The 19,467-nt window shown below is 36.9% G+C and overlaps 1 long non-coding RNA gene across 1 annotated transcript in view; it reads left to right on the top strand.

Moving 5' to 3' along the window:
* LOC110479824 (uncharacterized) overlaps positions 1-19,467 on the top strand; it is a 154,001-nt gene that overhangs the window by 46,227 nt on the left and 88,307 nt on the right. Inside the window, exon 2 of the long non-coding RNA XR_013340481.1 lies at positions 13,302-13,390. This is a non-coding gene — a long non-coding RNA (uncharacterized LOC110479824). The remainder of the gene's footprint in view (positions 1-13,301; positions 13,391-19,467) is intronic.

Below are 19,467 nucleotides of genomic sequence, written 5' to 3'. Positions count from 1 at the left end.
ACTAGCATCAATCCAGTGTGACTCAGTGCATTTTAAAGGATTGCCTTATTGGAAGCTGTGCCATCCAGTATGTGGCTTACCCAAACAAGCTTTCCTACAAACACCAGAGTGCAACTTTATGAACCCTGTTGGTCCAATGGATTTACATTCCACATCATTAAACTCCTTCTGCCCTTATCTTTTGTTTTCTTTCACTTTCCCTGCTTCTTTGCTATGGTCCCTGGTCCCTTTGCTATGCTGCCAGGTATCCCAAAATCTCTTCACCTTTCTGGGCTGAAAATAATTCTGTAGAATTATTGGTGTATTTGGTAACTGTGAGTGTAATGTAAATGACAGTATAGGTTTTCATCTCTAAAAATCTAATGCAAATACCAAAAAAACTGAAATATGCTACAGTTTTTGTCAGGTTTTAAATTGCCTTTTCCCCACAATCTTTGTGGTTGTTGCAGTGCATCCAGATCTTAAATTATAGCAGCTCTGAGCAAATGAATCAGAGTTGTGAAAGCTGAGAATACTGGAAAACTAAACAGCAAATAGTTTGCTGCAGCACCTAACAGCAATGGCTGATTTAGAGAAAATGTCTGCTGGGGGTGATATTAAAGCACCTAAGTTCTCCTCCTTTATTGGAAAGAATGAGGAAACTTTGATATAAAAGTCCTGGTACTTTTTCAGCCTCAGCAGAGCTTTACAAAGGCTCACTTTTGTGAGTTTTAATCTAGCCATAAAGCAATGGAAGTTTATACCATATCCTAAGTTTGTATACTGTATCTCAGGTTCAAGTGATATTCTGGAAGCCCTCAAGCTTTTTTAGAAAATTGACTTGGGTTTCTCATGCATGAGCACTTTTCCAATCTGCTTTACAGTAAACTTTTTGATTGCTGAGATTTTTTTGTCCACCATGACAAAAATAATGTGAGGTTTTTTTTTTTTTTCTTTCTTGTCTAAGCCAATTCATTTTGTGTTTGAACCAAGATGCCATTTTTTTCCTAGGGCTGTAGATGCTCGCAATGTCAGATAGGGCTGTAGGAGCAGCAAAAATTAGATCAGTTAAATTATACCAGAAATAAATTTGGTCATAGACTTTTACAACAGCAACAACAAAAAGACATTATCTGTATATGGAAAGGTTCTTCACTCCCACTATATTAATAGATCACTTTATTCTTGCTAACACCTAAATTTAGTTCTGAATCAAGTACAGTAGCTCAATAGAACACCACACATTAAGATCCACATTGAATTTCACATGACAGGCTTTACATTTGCTGAAGACTTGGGGGCTGTGGTTTTAACAGTCAACTCACATTTTGTTTGAACACAGTTTGATGCACGTCTATGAAATTTGTGTTTTGCTCACACAGGGGATGATTCAAGTCTACAGCTGTCGCAAACAGTATGTAGGACCTAATTCATGAATAAGCTGTCAGTTACTATAACCCCAAAATAAAAACAAATTACAATCACAAGAGGAAATTGGTATGAAATGTAAGAGTGGAACAAACAAATTAATTCTACTACTATTAAATATGGACACAGATTCACCTTAAAAAATTAGTGTACCTACCTCTGCCTCAAGTTGTACTATTGCAATTGGATCTTTGTAAAGCACACCTCTCTTACGAATCTAGAATTCTGAACACTTGTATAGTATTATTTACCCTTAAAAATATATTAATTCATTTACAGCATTGTTAAAATAGCTATAATGGTAAAAGCAATGCAGTCACCTAATTGTGCTGTTGCCCTTGTATTTGTCAGCAATCTGCATGTAAGACAAATACTAAAAAATACCATGTGAAGAAGTTACCCTTTCATAGCTAAGATCAGGGTTCCTCAAGAACTTAAGAAACCCAGCAATCTTTTCTGGAAGTGTCTGACGTTATCTCCTAAGGCTGGGATAGAAACATCCAACACAGAATGTACTTAATAGCAGATTTAATTATGTCACTCTTCCGTGGGCAGGACTCTTCCTATTTGGCTATAATACAGAGTTATTCATTTATTTACAGAAGTTTACTGATGTAACATTTCAGAGAGTCGAGTGACATTTCTAGTCTTTTTCCAAGTGTGAAAATAAGTATGAAGTGCCAATTTTATGGAAATGCTAATGTATTTTGAAAACTAGTATTTGTTCCAATTGCATGTGTCAATACCCAAATAGTAGAAAGATATATATTTTACTCAGATAAATATGAACCAGAGTTAAATAGATATGTGTGATATATAATTAATTTAAGCTAGTACTTGGTGAAGAGTAAAAACTTATAATGATTTGACACTAAAAAAATGTTGTAAAGGAGTAGACAGCCATTATTTTTACTGAAGTAAGTAAACTTCAGAAAATATCACAAGAAGCCTATTAATTGAGTAGTAGTAGCTATTATTTTGGATTTTTTAAATCTCTCTTATTGCAAAACTTGTCCCCTAAAAGGCCATTTCCATTCATCTCAATGTTGTTCAATTATATATGTTCAATTTCACTTCAGCTTCCCTGGCATAGTACTTTGGCTGTGTGAATGTCATTATGCTTTATTTCTAGATCTTAATTTCTAATCTCGATTCAGAGCATCAGCATGGATGCAGTTCTTCTTTCAGTTTTTCTTTTTTCTGTGTCACCTGAATAACCATCTCCACCCTTAGCTCATTCTTTGAGAAGAAACTTTTCCTTAAAGCCTCTTTAGCCAGAGCTTCAGAGTTCCAAAGGTGGCTCCTCATCATATGAACTGACCTTCCCCTCATGCTCCGAGCTTGTTTGACAGCGCAGTGGGGCTGAGAGTGTGTTGGTGACACATGTGCCTAGGTTGCTGCAGGTTCAGATCTCAAGGGATGTGTGTGCCCCAGTTTATACCAACTGTTGGGTAAGAACAGTTAATTACTAATCTGATAATTATTAGTGCAATGTAAGACTTATAGTGCAAGATAGTCTGGCTGGTAGAAGCAGATGCAGTTCATAATCATCAATTTTTTGTATGGGAAAGCTCTATCTGTAGCCATTCCTGGATGTCACATGTTGTACAGGATTAATGTGTCACACAGTTATTTAAAATCATAAATTACTGCACTTAAAATGAAACTAAATCTGAACAAGCTTGGAAATTAATATTTCCATGTGAAGTACCTGTCACTACATGCCAGCAGTATAGTTTTTGTTGAAGACGAAAAGCACGCAACCTGTGTTCTTTGACACATACATGAAACAAGAACTTTGGAAAATGGAATATCATTGCTACAAACAAGATGAAGGAATTGTTTGAAGTAATTAAAGCTGCACCGCACAATAGTTAATTCGTGTATGTAACTTCACTTCCAGTTTAACTGTCTCTGTGTACAGATCCCTCAAGTGCTCGTCTAGTTTTCTCCAAGCTTGTTCTGACAAGTTTGAATAGTGGTGGTTTGTTCAGAAGCAGTCAGTCCTTCTAACAATGCAAAGAATTAATCTTTTGTCAGTGCATACCATGTGCAACAAAGGCGCCATTCTGTACAGCCTGATTCGGTGGCTGTTTTTCAGCAAAGCTGATGACTGCATTTCCAAATTGTGAAAATTTAACACTGATGGCATGGCTGGAGATTTATTTTTTTCTCATGTGCTCAGTGACAAATAAGTTCACAGTTTAAATTGTTGCTATTTTAGAGAAGCTCATTTTTTCACTATAGATGTTGGATTTTAAGACTATGGGCCTTACTTTATGGATATACATAGTCATACTTGGTTTTATTTGGCATTTAGGGGAAATGTCGTATGTACCATTTTCTGAAATGTCTTGAAATATTTAAAAAACACTTCTGGCCATGGTTTGTTCTTAATTCTCAAAACCTTTAATTTATATTTTTATATCCAAAGAGTGAATCTCAGGGAAGTCACAGCTGATTATAATAATAATTATCAAGATTTATTTTGGTTTGTTTTATTTTAATCAGCTTTAGCATAATACCTATTTACTTTTTTAAAGTTACACAGACTGGTATTTTATATCTAAATGGAAATTGTAGCTTTTGATTCTTTAGATTCCTATTTTCATAATGATAGATGTTCCTACATCAGAAATTGACCCTACCTTACTTTTATTATGAAGCCTTGGGTGATTTTACTTACAGATGTATGAAATATTCTCTGTCCCTGGAAGTCTCCAACCCTTGTGAAAGATCTTGCTGTAGCTCATAAAATACTATAACCTATAAAAAACGTATTATGGGCTGTAAAGAAGTATAACTTGAAGAGAGATATGAAATTGACTGTGGAACTTTAATTACATATAATCTGTCAGACAGGCTGATAAAGACCAAGGTTTATTAATAATTTGCAGTTGAAAACTGCCAAGGAACCTGAATAGAAAGATGGACGCCTAAACTTTTGACTGTAGGTATAGAAGGGATTCCAGGCAGAGAATGATAACCTTGTAATAAGGATAACACTTTTAGTTTAGTATATTTGGGGTTGTTTTTTGTTTTGGGGTTGTTTGTTTTAATGAAATTTGGTTTGGATTCTGAGGATCTGTGTTCATATTCCCTTGAATTATGTCTCTGGTGTCAGCGATTCAGCAGTGTCTGCAATGAGCTGATGTTGAAAGATGCACCAGGAGTGTTTGGTTTCCCTTCCCACTTAGTCCTAGAAGAGACCATTGTGGCTCTTAAAGCCTACACCCTGTGCATGTCTCTGAAGAGAGAATGTGCTGTAGTTACCTTTCCACCAGCAAACATTTAATCATCTCAGCCATCATCATCTTTGCTCTGTTACTGTAGATGTTGTCCCCAGAGTGATCTATTTGATATCAGTCCTCAAGTGCTGAGCATTGTATTTCTTCTATTTTATTCCAGAATTGGCTATAAAAATGAAAATTATGTTGAAATGTCTCCAAACATTTTCAGTGCATCAGAAAAGGATGACAATAAAAATCCATGCAGATCTTGTGAGCAGCATAATCTCCAAGTTTCTTTAATTTTAGTATCACTACTTCAGCTGATCAATTGGATTTGAAGCTAATTCTTCCCTCTGGTAAACAGACAAAGTTAATGACTCAGAGCTATCATTTTCTCAATCTGTCTCTTAAAACACTGTCTTTGAATTTTTGAATGTAACCTTCACAACTAAGGGAATTAGATGCTTCAGGTCTTTAGCTGAAGTTTCAGGTCTGGTTTATCAAAAGCTTTTCTATGAACTAGCTTAATTTAAACTTCTTCCTAAGAGAAATTTCTGCCAAAACTTTAATTTTTCTCTCCTATGGAGCTGCATGCAGATTCAAGAAGGTCCTTGTAAGACTAGTGACCTCTTGGTGAGTCCAGATACAGTACAAAGGTTATCAGTTGTCTTATCAAAGGTATCCATTTCACAGCTGCATTTCATTGCTGTCATGTAAAGACTCTGCCATAGCCCAGTGCTGAAGTGGCTGGGCAGATGCTTGGGGGCAAAACCCATGGAGATTGGTGTGAGGGCTTCTAGAGGCTTTGAACAGAGTTGAAAGAAGGGGAGCATGGCCAGCCTCTGAATTTTCTAGACCTTGATTTCTTATATGTACAAGTTTAATCTCAATGACAGGGGTTGAGGAGAATGTGTTAAAGCAGTGCTGTAGTACCTTTTTCCCAGGCATATGGTGAGTAACTTCCAAATGGATGTAAATGATCCATCTTTTCCTTTGATGTGACTTCACTGAACACAAAGCACAGATAAAAGGTTCTCTACAGTTTATTATAAAATTACTAGGCCAAATTGGAAACCCTCAGGACATACTCATATCCTTTAAAATTTGCCAAGTGCATTTAACTGTCCCTGATTCCTATTACAATAGTGGTTGTTACAACCAAATCTAGGGCCTCCCTTCTCTTACATGACACAAGTGGTGCTCTCCAAGCATCAGAAAACTGCAGGTCAACAGGATTTTATTCTCTGGTTTGTTGCTTTTAGGTAAACCCAAAGCACACTTCTTTCTGCTAATTCTGCTTTTCTTCTTTGTGTCCTCTCTCCAACTCTTACATCTTTACTGACCTATTTCAGGTCGATACAGGGTTTCCTGGCTTGTCAGGTACCAATGAAATGTAAAACTTTTTTTCAGAGATTATTTCTTGTGGGAATAGTTCATTCACAGTTACAGAAGCTGATATTTAGTGGAACTGGACAGTGAAATTCTTAGTATGTCTAGACAAACAAAAAAATTTCTAAAGAGAATAAGAAAATAGACCTCTGGGGTTTTTTTGTAGTAAATTTAGTAGCAAACACCAAATCTTTCCCTTGTCAAGTTAAAATGTGATCATTCCATTTATTGTATTTGCATTTTTTCAAAAGTGTCTTCACAGGGTGAATCTAATAGAGCTTTCTGAAAGATCCTTTGCATTAACCAACAGCATTTAATAAACAGGCTGTATTGTCTGGACTATCAAAGGTAGATAGACGTTGTCCCACTTGGAAGTGAATGCAGAGATCCCACCACTGTGAGAAGGAGTTACATGCCCAAGGTGTGTGAGGAGGAGTAGAGAAGATGCCTATTTAGTCCTTTTCCTGAGCATGCAGTTCAAGTCATACTTCTGCATCAACCTGCTGGAAATCAGCTCTGTGGAGAAGGATGTGGAGGTCCTGGTGTACAACAAGCTGTCCATGAGCCAGCTTTGTCTTTGGGCCAAAGAGAACAATGGGATCCTGGGGTGCATTGGGAAGAGCAGACATCACACGGGGGGGTGATCCTACCCCTCTACTCAGCCCTGGGGTGCTGTGCCCAGTTCTGGGCTCCTCAGCATGAGACACAGAGCTCTTGAAGGGAGTCCAGCAGAGTGGGACAAGGGGACTAGAGCATCTCTGTTAGGAGTAAAGGTTGAGGGAGCTGGGGCTGTTTACCTTGAGAAAAGTGAGAGGGGACCTGATCAGGGTCTGTCAGTGTCTGTAGGGAAGGCTCAGAGCACAAGCCAGGCTCTGCTGAGTGCTCAATGGTTCCAGGCAGTGGGACAGGAGGCAAAGGGCAGGAACTGATGCATGGGGAGTTCCAGCTAACACGAGAAGAACTCAATTACTGTGCAGGTGACCATGTAAAGGAACAGATTGCTCAGAGAGGATGTGGAGTATCCCTCACTGGAGAGATTCCAGAACCCTCTGGCTGCAATCCCGTGCTGTGTGCTCTGGGATGACCCTGCTTGAGCAGGTGGTGGGACTGGACAATCTGCTGTGCTCCCTTCCAGCCTGCCCCATTCTGTGATTTTGTGATACTGGATATGTGTTGGCAGAGTGTTTCTCTTGAGGTAGCTGTGTACCTAGAAAAGGGTCCATATTTATGATATATAAATTATGAAAACCTACTCTAATTAGTGGCAAGTGTTGTGAAATAAATAAAAAAAAAACCTTTTTTTTTTTTCTTCAGACACGATAATTACTAGAATTAATCCTGGGATTTAATTATATTTTCTAACTCTAATTAACACTCTATTTAGACTAAGCTGAACTGTCTTACCTACCTTGCCCCCCTAATTTATCAGGTTGCACAAGCACTAATGGGAAAGTTAAATTTGAGAGATTTGAGAGATGATGGAATTACTCAGCTACTTACAAGGTTGTTTGCAGTGGTTGCAAGGTTTTACATCTTTTAATTTGAATTACAGTTTATATGCAATCTGATAAAGCATAAAAAGTGAGAACATGGGCATTTATCTAAATATATTTAATAATACCCTTGTGCAATGTAAACACTTGATATGGCCATCCTTTTAGCTTAAGTGACCATTGCAAATTCCGCAATCCTATATTCTGTTCCTCACTTAAAAAGGCATCTGTCATTTTCATCTCACTACAAAATTCATCTTTCTCAATCTTTTTTCTATCCTGTAAGCATAGTTCCTATGTGTTGACTTGTTAAGGAATGACATGTGGCAGGATGCATGATGTTTCATTTAAATAATGTGACCATATTAATTATCTACAAGAACAGTCTAAACTTTAGAGTGTGTAGCTGCTAGCATTTCATCTTGGTTTCCTATTTGTTTCTTTTATTTTTTTTAGCATTTAATTGATTCTTTCATTTTCTTTTAGTAAGAAACTTAGTGAAATTTTTTTGCAGCAAGTCAATTGTTTCTAATATAGGAACTATTTTCTTAATGGAACAGAAATTTTACTATGAAAATGCAGACTCTTTCTTTGTGGTTGTAGGCTAAGACATTTAATATCAATAAGGCAAACTTCACAGTTATTTTTCTAATGCAGGGTTATTCCTGGTCATATTTTTAATTGCAGGGTTTCTAGAAGACAATTTATGTAGGCTGCTATGTTTTGTTCCTCCATTTAGAATGGTAAATGTAGGAACAGATACTTGAAGGAAGTCTCTAGCCAAGGACAGAATAAAGCTATTGTAATTTAGGTTTTTTATTCTGCAATAAAGTTTTAATCCGTTCCAGAAAGACTTAGTTGTCTCTTAAAGAAGCAGTTATTTATGTGAATGGGTCTGTTACTGATATCTGGGGCCTCTGTGAGATACAAGCAAATAGGAAAAATTTCTTGTCATGCCCATATGAAGACCAAGAGCTGTGGCAGAGGGCTGTCCTGTTCTTTGGCAATCTCAGTGGCCACTTCATAGACTCAGTCACCAAAGGAGGAAGGCAGGGAGCTGTCAGTTTGAGCAGGAGAACTGTTAGATGAGAATCAAGTTAATAACTTAAACTAGTTTTACTGGACCAAGAAAGTGAGGAAACATACTCTAAGAGACAGAGATAATGACTATGTGGATGCAGTGTTAGACAGCAAGACAGCCAAAACACTGATTCAAAAAGATAGGGTCTCCTTCTGAGGCTTTACCTGGCCATCTACTGAGAGATGCATCACCAGTACTGTCTGTGTTTGGATGTGCTGCAGTGCAGGGAGGAGCTCTCATGTGCAGCCAGGGCATATCTTGGTTCCTGTGCAATTGCACAGCAAACCCAACTGCTCACTGACCATAGATAACTCTGGAAAATGTTCAGTTTACACTGTATTTAGTATGGGAGTTGCCTGAGAAATAACACCAAAGAACCACTGTGTGTGTGCAGGCACAGGATTTAGCTTCAAGGTCTTAATAGGGCTCTACATCCAAAAATTCTCCTGAAAGCACACAGGAATTTTCCTTCCTCCAATGGCTGCAGAAATAACCTACTGTCACCAGCCCATCTACCAGCAGGGAAGCTTCTGTATGTTCACACTTCAGATCCTCCTCCAGCTCTGCCTAGTTTGATTTCTATAAGGCAGTGGTTTCAAGGTGATAACTGATGTTTCCAGTCAAGCAACCACCCTGAGGATATCAGCCCTCCCTAAAACACCCCCTCTGGCAGCTGTCCCCAGCCATTCTGGCACGGCAACAAGGGCTTGATCCAACCTGAGCCCACATGCCTTCTGTCTCCCTGCCCCTGGAGATAAACCCTCAGGAACCTCTCTGCACACCACCTCATATTTTGTCTGATTTCATTCCTACACTTGCTGATATTTTTATCAGATTAATGGAGTCTTTATATAAGCTTTGTGGCAGTTCCAGTGTGTATACAATATTGCAGTAGAAACCAGAGATAAAGGAGATATTGCTGTTGGGGCTACCTTTCTAATCTATTTGTGACTTTAAAATATTTGAAAAGGCTTTAGTTTTGACTTAAAGAGGGATCAAACTTACCTTCTCCTTCAAAATGAGCAGTGGGAAAGCCTTTTCATTGCTCTGTTTTTGGGGAGTCTTGGTACTTTATTTCAGTCCGCAACTGACTACACAAGGACACAGCACAGAAGGAGGGATGGCTTTCACCAATTAATCAGTTTGGGTGCACATTTGCTTATACTGTAATAAAACATATCTTGCTTTAAGACAGGTCATGTTAAAGGCTGGAAGCAATACAGATTTTTGACAGAAAATTCCATTTTTTTTAAGTTTTATACAGAAAACTGTATTGGAAACTTTACATGGGTGGATTCTCTGGCTATTATTTATCTGTGTTTGGTTCAAAGATTGTCATGGGTGAGAATGTTGGTGTTTAGCGAGATGATGTTGACAGTACCACAGGTGTTGTGGTATCTGGTGACTTTATTCTTGGGGAATGCAAATTCCATGGATAGATTTCTGCTCCGTTGTATCCATTTTTATTACATGCTCTCATCACAAAATACTGTGCTGCTTCATCTTGTTCAGACATCAGAGTCACAGGAACTTTGCAGCTTCACCTCTGGTTTCAGTGTGTTGTTCATCAAATTTGTAGCTTTGAGACCCTGTTATTAATATATCAGCCCAATTTTGCAAGAAGCTTTTAAATGCCTTTTATGTGATTTTGTTAACCCTTTAGTGAATATGACAAATTATATCCAAGGGGACCAACAATGAATACAACTATTTAAATGTAAAGGCCCTGAAGAGCTCCTAGCTAGTGCTGATGGTACAAAGCCCACACCACTGTACACATAAGAAGTGTCCTGGGGTCTAATAAGGAACTGCAGGCCATGTTTGGGGGTGGCAGATAGTCAATAATTTGAAATGAAAGGTGTTTACTTACAGAGAAGGAGAAAAAAAGTCAGACTTCTGCTACACTCCTAATTTATATGGATTTTATACATACTTATCTCTATAAGTATCAGCTAGGTTGGGAAAGACCTTTGAGATCATGGAGACCAGCCTGTGACCCCACACCACCTTGGCTACCAGACCATGGCACTGAGTGCCACATCCTAAGTCTTTCCTTAGACACCTCCAGGGACAAGTGACTCCACCAGCGCCCTGGTAGCTTTTTCCAATGCCCAATCACCCTTTCCATGGAAAAACTTCTTCCTAATGTCCAACCTAAATTCTATATTGGATCTATCAGGATGGTATCAAAGATGGCAGAAAATAAGGAGTAAAAGAAAAAAAAATAGTCTACTACTGCAGCATTTATAAAGAGCTTGAAATAATGTTAGTGCTGAAAAGGTGGCAATTCCAGAAGATGCAAAGATTTAGTGCTTTTCTTTATAAAGCCTCTTATTGAGTGTCAGCTGGAATCTGGTTTCTCAATGGAAATATTTTAGTATAAACCATAATTATTTTCTTTGTCAGACAAATTTATTTGTATTTTACTGAAATGCATTTGTTTGGAATGCCACTGTTCAGTTATATGTGGACAATAGGAAATATTTAGACAACACCTTAGAATGAAATACTTGTTAATTTGAATGTGGATATTAATTGATACCTCATGTGTTACATACTAAAATGGTAGAATTTATTTTTCAGACAAATAATACAAGACTGAAAAAAATAATTCCCTTTCATGCTAAATCTACTTAATGATAGTTTTTTTATTATTATTCCTACAGCCCCTCAAGCAAATCAGGCTTGGATTCTGTCTGATGTGCATTTGTTTGTATTTAAGACATTAACTTGTCTAAGAAGTGAATATGATAAAGGATCATATTTCAAAACTATGAATGTATTCCAGCTTTGTGAATCAAAGACCTTCTGACAGAGCTTTTACTTGTCAAAATAAAATATGTATTTTAACATTTCTATCTGCATACTCTGATGTATATCCTCTTCCAACCCATATTTAAAATGTCAATTGCCTAACCCAAATTGAGAACATCCATATATGAAAAGACTTTGTCTATATGTTTGGAATTTTGTCATTTTTACTTAAAAAATGCATAACTTAGAAAGAAGACTTTACAGTTTCACTTTAATGTTGATATTAAAAACCACAAGTATTTTTTAAATGCATCACTAATTGTTTTATTTTAATTGGAACAAACTTTATTGTTCTGTCACAAGTTCATGTGTTTTCTATCAGCATTGCACTCGCCTGTTTAGGGTTCTGTACGAGCACATTGCACATATAAATTTAACAGGGTGGTCACAGGGAGCTGCACATCTATGTCATGATGGTTTTCAAAGACTTTATGAAACACTATTATGACTGCAGATTTTCTCAGTTCCAGAAGATTGTTTTAACCAAAGGACTATTATTATCTTGAATTAGTGTATTTCAGGAGCCTCTTCAACTACAGACCTTGGAGGAGATTTATCCCTTCTATTCTGGTGTCTCTTTCTTCAGAAGCCACAGACACAAACACAGCAAACCAAGCAGGGAATCACAGGAGAAAACTCAGAGCATTTTCAGTTAAATACCAATGGCATGTTAGTATTCACTTCAGCCACCTTGCAAATCTCACTGATTTTCCAGAAAGAAGAGTATGAAGCAAAATTTGCAACAAAAGCACCATGCAGGACTCTTTTAGATAGAGAAAAAACCACTTGACTAGAGATCACAGCATTTCTTCTCTGCATAAAACTAATCTTTTCTTACCAACCTGAGAGTGTATTTCTTGTTTGTCAAAATGACAGCAGCTGGGTGAGCTCTGTGTAACATGACAAAGCACAAAGGGTGAGACAGGCTTCACTCAGAAGGCTGGCAGCAGCCAGCAGCTCGAGTCTTGCCCTGCACAGGGGCACTGGAGCTCAGAGATGCAGCTGGCGCAGAGCGCCTCGGAGGGCGGTGCTGGGGGAGGCACTGCCACTGCTCCCAAGAGTATTATTTGTCAGGATAACGTGTTTTGTTTGTTTGCCAAAGAATATATTTGATCAAAGATCTCAGGGCTTATCTGTCTCAATATTTTTGTCATTGATTATACAATGTCTGTATTTTCTAGGTCACTTACGTATTACGCTTATAGAGGAGCATGTCAAAGAAATGTATTCGCTAATGTATGTTTAATGTGAATGCATCTGAACTCTTATTCAAACAATGAATATTTCCTACTCTTTAATATTTTCCACTCAACTCCTTTTGGAAATTAACATTTGTTATATATATTATCCATAATCCCAAATATTAGCAGCAGATATAACAGGTTTAAAAAAACCGTAACATTTACAGTTGAGCCTTCTAGTCTGATGCATGTTTTTCACTAATTAACCCATTTTAGTTGTTTTGTATCCCAAGACGCTCTGTATTCATCATTTATATGCTCTATTTAACTCTTTTCAGGCAGAAGATAATATGAATATATACAAGCAAACTCCTGCATATGTTACCCTAGTGAATTGCTCATTCTTTGATGAATGTGCTAACTGTAAAGCGATTATTGTAGATGAATAGAAAATTCTTGTTCTCTTGTTTAAAAAAAAATGTGTTTTTTTCCAGGACATGGTGTTCCTAAAAGACAAAGACTGACTCTATATGAAATAAAAAATACTTACAGCAAAATTCCTATTTTTTTTTTATTAAAAGAGGTTTTCAAATTTTCCATAAGGCTAATATATAATAACACTGGAATACTGTAACTGTATTCTGTAGCATTCCTAAACAACAGACCCTGCACAAACACTAATGTTGCCTTGCTATTTTCTCCACAGAATCTCTGAATGTGTATTTACATATTTGGAAACCTGTTTTACCAAAAATATTTGAATCCTAAATGCGTGATTCCTATCCCAACAAACTGGTAAGTAGATGCTATTTCTTTTGCATAATTCTGTAACTTTAAACTGAATTTTTAAATTAGCATTATCTGGATGCTTTAAACAGAGTATTCCTATAGGATTTTTTCTTTTCACACCTGGAAAGCAAAATGCCACTGACCTTAAGAACTGTAATGCAGTGGTAACTATCTCTGGAAACCAATGTTTGTCCCAATTGTTCCTTGAGTGAATAATATTTCTAATGATCAAGAGCTTTGAATGCCTTCTTGTGGTGTACATGTCCTTAAAACAGATTAGGCAATCTCAGTTTGCCTATGTAATAACACAGTTTCACCTTGGATGAAGTACATTATCGAGTATAATGTAATGTCCAAAGCTTTAGCTTTTCTTTTTATTGAGATGGTTATCTGTGGTTGTTTCTTTGGACATGGGTCTCTTGTGACTAGAGAGACAAACTGAGATCTCTCAGTACTTAAAGTCAGGTAAGTCAGAAACAGGGTAAAGGAAGAATTCATGGTGTTTAGGAAACCACATATTATATGCTAAAAAAATCTGAAAAATATATTTTAAAAATCTAAAGTCATGCAAGAGTAAACTCCCTTCTGTAATGCATCACAAATATCTGTACCATCCCCTCAGAGTACAGAACACATGCTTGCTGAGTTTTGTTTTGTTCAGTAACATGAGATATTGCAGTTCCACAGTGGTTGTTAGCCTGATGGACGTTTCCTGAAGTCACTAGTATTAAATTTAGAGCAAATACATGTGCAGAATGATTGTTTTGAGTATTGAGAACTTTTAAATGGAGAGAATTAAATAAAATAAATATTCAAATTTGGTTTGTGATTTTCTTTCTTTTTTTTTAAATATAGACTGTTTTAGACCAAATAGGAAACTGTGCTCACTGTCACTCTTTTCTTAGGCTGTATGAGGTAAAAATATCATTGTTATATAGTTTATTGTATTGAAAATATGAGTTATAATTAGATTGTTTCCATCAAAACCTATCCTAAATCTCCTGTTAGAAACAACTAGACAGATTTACATCACTAAAAGGGAAGCACAAGAAATCAAGTAAAATATAATTTAGTGCCTATAAACAGGTGAGTAAAACCTCCTCACCAAACCACCCTCACTCAAAGAGCAGAAATTAAAATAATCCAAAATCAAGCACAGACAGGATACTTGAAAGGACAAATTTGAGACTACTTAGAAAAGGGTGTGAGAAAAATTTCTGTTTGAAGCAAGTGATTATCTTTTAGGATTTTACCCCACATTGTATGAATGCACTGGTACCCAATTTAGCTTGGAGTACAACTCTTTCATTCAGAAATAAACTCTTTCCATTTCTGTACATGAATTGCATATTCTGAGGTAGCATCATGCAGTTATAATCCTTTTAATATATTGTTTTACGATTTGGAATTAATTTTTGAAATTTAGTAATCATCAATATCTTAATACTTATGTCTGCTTATTTATAGGAAATTTTCCTCTCTAATATATACAGTAATATCAGAATAACCTGCAGTTTGAACTTTGATGTACAAAATCTGTAATGATGGGAGTTTTTTGGGAGAATTCAGCTTCAAATTAGAAATAGGTCATTTATTCAAGAAGTCATAGAAGTAAGAGTAATTCTTTCCTCCTTTGGCATTTCTCCTTTTTTCATAAGACCAAAGTCCATTTTTTTCCAGCACTCAGTTTTTGCCAGTATGTTAGAATGGTTTTGTCTTGCTGAGATTTGTTACATACTCACATTTTATTGCAATTGGCAGTTTGGGGTAGCACTGTCCCTTGAGTTTTGTATTTTATTTTCTATTGAAATGTTTGCTACTATGTTCTGATAATCTCTGCCAGTGAAAACAGGAAAATAAAAAAGGAGGGTTGATGTCCTCATGTTAGAAACACTGCAAGGGGACCAAAGATCAGAGAGACAGACACTGGAGGAAGAGTTATTCAGAAGTGATTTGTGAGCAAATATAAGAGCTGCCTTCCTTCCTGGTTAATATTAGCCCTTAAATGTATGAAAGCAAGTCTTCCATTTGCTTTTCCATTTGGGAGAGCTCAAAGGGATTCATGAAAGGGACCGTAATTCCTAAAGGAGATCCATCATACAGATCAATAGCTTGGGTGAATTTTGACTGTTTAAAGTTCAGCACAGCATTTCAGGCTGGATAATCCCAAATTGGGATTTACCAGTTTAGCATTTATCGGCATTCAAGTTTAAAACTTTGGGCTTTGTGCAAAGTTAATTATGAATTGCACTATGTTATACAATTTGAATATTTTTTGTTGCATTTTAACTGATCCAAAAGGGGAAATATATTGGACATGGACAGATCAAATTATTTTGCCTGGGGAAGCATCCTCACAGTTTGATTTTTGAGAGTTACAATTAGCTAGGTACAGTGAATACAACAGTGGTGGGAGACAGATGAAAAGGACTGGCTGTTCCCCAGTGTTCCATAAGATTTCCTTCCTTGGCCTCACTGTGTACAGGAGATTTGAGCCTTATGTAAAACTGGCTCTTATGCAAGGTCTTTGACACTCCTGTGTGCACTGAAAGTCACTGGAGAAGGCTGCAGGTATCTTTCTGCTTTTTAATTTTTTTAGTCAAAATATTTAGAGCTTTACAACTGAATTCCAAAGAGGCAGCACTGATGAGAGCATCTTTATTTCACACAGGGCATTCAGCATCTTTAAGAACTGATGCCTTCCTAGATGGATTTGGCATTGTCAGCTTGCTTTCACTGTTATTTTCTGAGTGTTTCATCTACATTTTTCCTCTAGTTGTCATTGGTGTCAAAAGAGAAATAAGACAACTGATTCAAAGGTCAGAGACATCATTTCAGATTTGATGAGTCAGTGACAATAGAGCTCAGAGAAGTAGCCCTTGGCAAGTTTAAAAGTAGTGACAGTTTTGACGGTGAAATGGTTCCGGGCAGCTGGGAAAGCGGCTTCTTTCCACCTAGGAAGATAAATAATAAACTAATACTTATATTGGTGAGATATGCAAAATATTTATTTAGGGACAGGTTTGGTCCTTAGCTTTCACAATCTGAAAAGTGATGAAGGTTTGAATATTCCAGCTGTTCCTGTGGTGATCACCAGCTGCTGGTAGGAAACTGATCTGCTGGGATGGAATCTCATCCTTTCCATGATACAAAAGGATAGAGCCTTGCCTAACCATATCCTTTCTTTTGCCCAAATATATTTTTAGTTCAAGAGGTCCTGTGCAATTGGGAGACAAGCTGCCTCTTACATGGCACCAAAAATGGAATATTTTCCCCCTGAAGTGAGGAAGAAACTAGGGTAATAGTGAAATGTAAACCTATGCTAATAAGTGCAGGACATTTATGCTGAGACCACTTTTATTTGCCCTTCTTCTCCAACTGAAGATACATTTTAAAATTAAAGTAATGAGCTGGGTTAAGTCACACAATTTTTCTTTTGTGGGTCCTCAGCTGGCCAAAGTATATGCACTGCTCCACATCCTGGAAAAAAACAGAGGAAGAATCAACATAAAAACACATTTCTTACAGGGGAAACCACTGACTCTGTAACCTCTGTGTTTTGGTGTGCAATAGACTTTCACCAAGAATGTCCACATCAAGTTTCCTTCCTGTTGACTCAAATGTAGAGTCTAAACTAGAGGGGGAATCTTTGATAATATTAATAAAACTTTCCTGCTTTACGCTTTGATTCTTGCCTAGAGTAGGAAGCTGGTCACAGAAAAAGTAGGTCACTGAAATAATTACTGTACTGAAAATAATATAGCCTGACAGTTCTGGGGTTGAGCTACTGTGTGTCCATCGGGCTGCAGCAGGTTTGGAGTATGTGTATTACCATGAAGATTTAAGTCTCTAGTATTTAACTTTAACGGGATACTTGTGTCTTATCTTCTATAAGAGGTGCTTTCTTGTCAGCTAGATGACATCTGTTTTCCTTTTCAAAGCTACCTGCCAACTATGTTAAAAAAAAAGTGAGATCATCTATAATTGATCTTGAAAGTACTGCATTTTTATTTTACCAGAGTGTGCAAATGCATTTCCTTTCTGGTATTTGCTGCTGTTGTCCAGCTTCGTCCAGTCATTTGGCACTTATGTCCTCTAATTTTTTGCACAAACTTTAAAACTGGATTATTTCTTGTAGTAACATTGCAATTCACTTATATACCAGATGTTTACATTGAATGGATAAAAAAGCAAAAGGTGATGGATGTCTGAAAATGTATCCAAAGTACATCTGAAGGTCAGGCTGGACACTCTTTATGTTGCATTCGTTTTCAACCATTGCCTTATCTTACATACAGGGTGCATCATAGAAATATTTGACTGTGGGGGATATGTTTTTCTGCTTTTGTGATCATTATGTGACACACATTTTGTGTGTCAAATATGTGCCATAATAAAAAAAAAAATGTAGCTCAAAGGAATTTTACTAGTAAACATACTCCTTTCAAAAGCCTTCCAGTAAAGATACATAAATCAACAGGAGAAAAAGGGTCTACAAAAGATAGGAATGAGCTCCAAACCATAGGGTTTACTGAGGAAAATATTAATAAAATAAAAGATTATTGTAGTTTTAGAGACAATAATACTGCTTTTTATGTTTCACAACTCTATTTTTAGACAGCCAAAAGCTCTGGTGTGTTAAAAAGCTATTCCTCATGAATTATACATTTGTTCTTTTTCATTTGGCTACAGTGACTTTGTCATATGAGTCCTGAAGATACTGAAGATGTATGTATGGTATGCTGAAATGTTCTGTTGGCAGTATGCACAGTTGTCTGTTCAAGCTTTTTTACTTGCTTTGTATATTTACATGTTAACTAGATTATACACGTCTTTGTGACAGTGTTTTGGTTTTTTTGAAATCTGTATTTTCAGATAGATTTAGTGCATTCCTTCTGCTTGGACTTTTTGGGTTTTTTTTAATTAAGGGTCCAGGAAGGTAGGAATCACATTTTTTAAATTTTCCCTTTAATTTTTAAGGACTGGTAGGACAAAAGTGTTCTTCACTTAGCTTCCTCGCTGCCCTTGAGCCTTACAGAGATATAAGAGAGATCATTCAGTTTGTTGTCAGCGTTGGGCTAAACCTGTTGATCAGATTGTGTTGTAAAGTATTTTAGGCAACTGTCTTAACTCCCAATTTCATGAAAAAGAATACAGCCTGCTTATGCTTGCTGGAAAGAATTCATTTCCCACTTGGTGTTTGATTCCTGAGATTGTGTTACCAAAGCTGTACATCCTTGTCCTGGTATGAAGATGTGCACTGTAACCTCAGCTGTTCACCAGAGTGAGTACCTTATCCTGCCAGTCACAACCTCCTCCCCAAACTGTCCTGCATGCTAAGGAGATGTTTAGTGTACTAACAAAACAAAGACAGAGGCAAGTAACGTCCAAAGCTGCTGATCTATTTCTCATTATGGTGTATTTAACTGGTGGCATAATTGACTTTGAAAGGATGGCTTTGCAGCAGTCAGTAACATAATCTAGGTTGTGGGCTTCAGTTTGTGTTTTACCAGGGATGATTGTGTTACATCTTGTCAGTAATTTCATTTCTCTGTCTTCTCTATCTGCCCTGTTTCACTAAAATATTCTGGAGTTAAATAGATCATCCTCTCGCATTCAGAGCCCTCCTCATGGAATTCAGATAAGGATCTATCAGAGACCAAGGAATTATATAAAATTATGTTTTCTGCCATTGAGAGGACAAAGGAACAGGTTTCTAATTTTCCAGAAGAATATTTACTTTAGTGTTGAAGGAAAGGCACTATCTCATTCAAAGTTCTTCCCAACCTCAGCTTCCTTTTTTCCTTAGCTATTTCCATCTTTTCAGATGCCAAAGATTCCTTTTCACAGCCATTTATCATCTGTAACTCTGAGTATTTTGCCTCTGCCTTTCTCAGCCCTGGCAAAGCTACAGATTAGAAATAAAGTCAATTCTCTTGCTTTCCAAGTTCAGTTCATTCTCACTATTTCTACTTAACTAGGTCAAAAAAGGTGAAGCTCCTCTCAGATGGGGATTGCCTAATTTGGTGGTTTGGGTTTTGGTTTTTGATTGTGGGTTTTGTTGGTTTGTTTTGTTGGTTTGT

The sequence above is a fragment of the Lonchura striata genome, chromosome 9 (assembly GCF_046129695.1).
Source record: "Lonchura striata isolate bLonStr1 chromosome 9, bLonStr1.mat, whole genome shotgun sequence".
Classification (NCBI taxonomy): domain Eukaryota; kingdom Metazoa; phylum Chordata; class Aves; order Passeriformes; family Estrildidae; genus Lonchura; species Lonchura striata.
The sequence above is the reverse complement of the archived record's forward strand: the minus strand, read 5'-3'. Positions and strand labels throughout refer to the sequence as shown.